The sequence below is a fragment of the Ranitomeya variabilis genome, chromosome 1 (genome assembly GCF_051348905.1).
Source record: "Ranitomeya variabilis isolate aRanVar5 chromosome 1, aRanVar5.hap1, whole genome shotgun sequence".
Lineage (NCBI taxonomy): Eukaryota > Metazoa > Chordata > Amphibia > Anura > Dendrobatidae > Ranitomeya > Ranitomeya variabilis.
Genome location: NC_135232.1, coordinates 188,801,175 through 188,805,974, shown reverse-complemented (window position 1 = coordinate 188,805,974; position 4,800 = coordinate 188,801,175). Strand labels below are relative to the sequence as shown.

The following is a 4,800-nucleotide window of genomic DNA, read 5'->3' as shown; positions in this document are numbered from 1 at the left end:
TGAAGCAAAAGAGGCTCATGCTCCCCTATATAAATATATAGACCAAGTGGTTTCTATTAATACAAATAGGGGAACTGGATGGTTGTCAACCTAAGTTGGTTAATGCAGCATGAAAGGGGAAGTAATGGATGTAATTACCTGCGGTTGCTGGCGGTGACACCGCCAGCAACCGCAGGTAATTACATCCATTACTTCCCCTTTCATGCTGCATTAACCAACTTAGGTTGACAACCATCCAGTTCCCCTATTTGTATTAATAGAAACCACTTGGTCTATATATTTATATAGGGGAGCATGAGCCTCTTTTGCTTCAGGCTACCTAAATAAGCATTCTATTTTGCATATAGCATATTACTCTTTAGGGATATAATCCTTTGGGGCTTAGCACATGTTATGGTGAATATTTTCTACTGTACATAACTTTTTTGCCTATGCAATGTCTGGCGGTCTTTTGTATATTTTTCCCCCATTTTCTATGTTTTTAGTGAATATATTTAAATATAACTGTTTTTAGAATATTCTAATAAAATTTGTTAAATTTTTAATGGCTAATTGCTTCAACCTTTTTTGATGTATTCTTGACCTTTGGGAAGCATGTCATATCTCTAGGCAGCTATATTATTTGATGTACCAGCCTTGTGCAGGTCTACAATTTTGTTCCTGGTGTCCTTAGACAGCTCTTTGGTCTTGCCCATGGTGGAGAGGCTGGAGTGTGAGTGAGTGTGTGGACAGTTGTCTTTTATACAGGTGCAATTAATATAGGTAATGAGTTCAGAGTAGGAGGGTTTCTTAAAGAAAAACTTACAAGTCTGTGAGAGCCAGAATTATTTCTGGTTTATAGGTGATCAAATACTTATTTCATACAATGAAATGCAATTTAATTATTTAAAAATCATGCAATGTGATTTTCTGGTTTTAATTTTTAGATTCTGTCTCTCACAGTTGAAGTGTACATGTGGTAAAAACTACAGAGCTCTCCACTATTTGTAGGTGGGAAAACTTGCAAAATCGGCAGTGTATCAAATACGTATTTTCCCCACTGCATCTCCACAATGGAGAGAAATGGAGGTGAAATAATAAAAAAAGCAAAAAAATATGTTTTATTCTGCTCTGTGGTTACTATTACATTGTGTGACCTTTTCAACATTAAACATATGGTGAAAGGTCATCTTTAAATATCATGCAGAATTCTATTTAGGTCTTTGATCACCCAAAGGCAAATTCTTTTCTCTCTTTTTATCATTTATCTAAAAACCCTGGTCAGACTCTAATCACCCCTTAGACATGCCCTTGTTATCTGAGAATGTCTTGGGGTTAAATGGGTTTACGACTGTCTATCGAAATCTATTGTACTTCTCTGGCCTACACTGTAGGGTAATAATGTTCAAATGTAATAAAAAAGTTACATCAAATTAATCAGTCTCCATCTGATAAATAGATTGCTGTGCTCTGATAAATTGCTGTGCGATACCTGGCTTTTGCCAAATTGGCTCCATTGTTTGGATTGCATTCTTATTTTTTATGCCTTCACATTTGTAACCTCTGTAACTGTAGTGTACACTTTAATTTGCTTCAGCAATTGCGTTGGCTATTAATTCTATTAGTGATGGGAAGACATGGGCATTGCTCAATAGTAAATGGTCACAGCTCATTAAACATGTTTCCTTTCCTTGTGCTTTTATGTCAAAGCAAAGTCAGTTCTCTCTATCACTATGGAGATGTTTGTGTATCTGGTATTTCACTCATTCTGAACAATTTGCAGTTCAGTTTCTAGGAAGCATAGAGCAATATAATTGACTCAGTGTAAGAGTTACTGTCATCCAAGTGCTACAATGAAAAATCTTATTAGCCTTCCCTATAAAATGATTCCAAGCAGTAAGTCATCTCTGACCTTCGTAACTTTCACTGCAAAATGACTATGTTAAAACGGTTCAGCCGGAGAGATAATTAATGTTCTGCACATAAACTCAGATTTTGCAATTGATTAGTATATAAGATATGTAATTTTATTATAACCGGACACGAGTCAGTAGCAGCACCTGATAAGACTAAACAACTTGCTTTATTTTAAAAAGATGGATGAATCATTGTTGAATCATGTACTAATTAATTACAATTGCAAATGACTTTCATTTGAATAATGGTACATGTGTGCACTAGACAATAGCTAGCGTTATTTGATACATTAAGTATAATCTCATTAACAACATGGAGCCATCTTTGCCATTTGGCCTTAGCTGAAATAATATGCTAATAAATGTGAAGAAGAATAAAGGAAAAATACACAAAAAGGAAAGATTATTTTTCAGATGGTTGAAGCTGGTTGAAGCTAGATATCTATGCTATGTTTTAATAATACTCAGATGAAACTATGAATATATTAGGGAGATTTTATCTAGACTAGTATTTCAAACGCCAGGTTCGGAACCAAAACCTACTGAAATAAGGTGCCCCAAATTCAGGAGGCACATGTCTCTTATTTCATTTTGGTCATTTCTTAGGCTGTCTATGCACCCGAAAATGAAATCTATGCTATCCATAAGCTGAGGCTTATTTTAAATGCAATGTATACCAGTTTTCTGATGTAGAATAAAAACTGGTGTAGAGGGCAGGATTCATCAAATTTTACCGATTTTTGAGTTACAAGAAATAATAAAACATATGCAACTACCAACAAGAAAAACTTCAATATTTTAGTATGACTTTTGTTTTTTGGGTAGAAATTGCATAATACATCGCTTCAGAGCTCCAAATCCACTGATAGTCAAAGAGTCAAATACCAAAATTCTGTCTGGCTACTGCCATCACTAGGGGGAGCTTGTGAGTATAATAAAAAAAATAGTTGTTAAAATCTGCCATTATAAAGTGTTATCAGATTGTGGTCACAGCCAGCTCTAATTTTGTCATGGCCCAAACTGACAGTATAAAATAAGCACCTAGCTTTGTAGGGTATATAGCCCCAATTAAATTTACACTATTAGTGTTCAAATCACTGCCTCTGTTCTGCACAAAAATGAAGTTGAAATAAATATGCTAATTATTGTGCTTGATACACTTTCAGTGTTGCCAAGAGGTTAATGCACCAACTGCCGACAGGTTATCAAAGTGTCATCATGGGGACGCCAAATTGTGACCTTCATGGTGAGAAGAATGTAGTTGTACCATTACAGTAATACACTATAAACTGTTACTGCAGAACCTGTCACAGCAATAAACACATAATTGGTGCTAAAGCTGAACCCTGCTCAGCACCATTTTCTTGCATGGATTGAGCTGCAGTACCCGACATAGGAATACAGATTTTGTTACTTTTTATTTTTTTGCCAATTATCCCTTTAATCATAAAGATCATTACAACACCTATACCAACAACGCCCTCTTGGCCAGCAGGGGGCATACCTCTAGGCCAGAACATGTATACCTATAAAACACCATATGGCTAACAGACAAAAGGTAAATGTCCGGAGGATCAGGTAATATAATAGTTAAAAATAAACTATAACCAAGCGATCCACACCAGAAAAAGAGGTATCAACAAAATATGATACTTTAATAAATTATATTTTGTTGATACCTGGCAGAATATAGTAATATATCATAAATAAATGTGGCAGCTTTTAAATCACAGAAACAAAAATAGAACTTTGCATATGATATATAATGAAACTTGCATTTCTGCAGAATGTCCTTCATTTTTTTATGCTTGGTTTGTTTTAAGCTTGAAAAATAATCCTAACCATCAACACTATTAAAATATTATGCACTTATGACTAGAGATGAGTGAAATACTTCAATGTGAACCAAATTTGTGTCCAGTTTTTAGAACTTTGCCCAGCAAATGTGAACAATTTGCTATTCGACTCACAAAAAATGCCAACCAACATTTTAACTGTACCAGGGATTCCCAGCCAGTCTCCCATGCTGGTAAGTCAATGGTACCAGGGATTCCTAGCCAGTCTCCCATGCTGGTAAGTACCAACCAACATTTTACACATTGCAGAAGGCTGTAGTAGTCATAGAAGGCTCATATGACCTCAGATGCCAAGGGTAGGATTGCCCACGATGACTTTCACCCATCACATTAGCTATGGAGAAAGGAGTCAAACAAGGGAGTTTCCTTAGACCCATTCACATGGTGGGGCCCACCACTCTTAACTCTTTCTGCATGTATAGCATAGCAACACAGGTAAACAATGAGCTAGAACAGGGGACCATAGTCTGCCTTTCACTACCTTTTCTCTTTTATTTCTGTAAAATGTAGGTCAATTTACTTCTGCAGTCTGCAGAACGGCAGTGCCACATACAAGATGTGACTCCCAGTGAAGGTGGCACAATGACTTCACTGACTGTGCTGGCAGACTCAACAGGATCCAGGGATTAGGTGAGAATACAATGTATATTATTTTTATTCTGCTATATTATTTCCTTTTTGTGGAAGAACTCAGGGGGCATTATAAGTTTATGTGGGGGAACTCAGTGGCAATGCTACTACACATAGGGGGAATGTTAAAGACTCAGGGGTATTACTACTTTTGCTAGTTTTGTTACAAACTCATGACATTACTAATTGATAAGTGAGAACTTAATTGTTAAGTGGGCACTGAAGAGGCATTAATACATCATAGGGGCCCTCAGGATATTGACACTGCCATAGGTAAATACAGAAGAGGAATGCATAGGATACATTGTAGGGGGTCAAAACGCTAGGGCGTTCACAGAAGGCATTACTATTTTGTAGTGGCAATTTTATCATCCAGAGAGCAGAGTGTATTTTGTTATGTAAGTAGCACAGTAGTGGGC

General features: G+C 36.4%; 1 long non-coding RNA gene across 1 annotated transcript; it reads left to right on the top strand.

The window, feature by feature from the left end:
• Positions 1 to 3,061: 3,061 nt before the first annotated feature.
• On the top strand, positions 3,062 to 4,376 carry LOC143793843 (uncharacterized). Its single transcript, XR_013220292.1, has 3 exons — positions 3,062 to 3,141; positions 3,817 to 3,968; positions 4,262 to 4,376. It is a non-coding gene; the product is annotated as an uncharacterized LOC143793843 (long non-coding RNA).
• Positions 4,377 to 4,800: the final 424 nt, after the last annotated feature.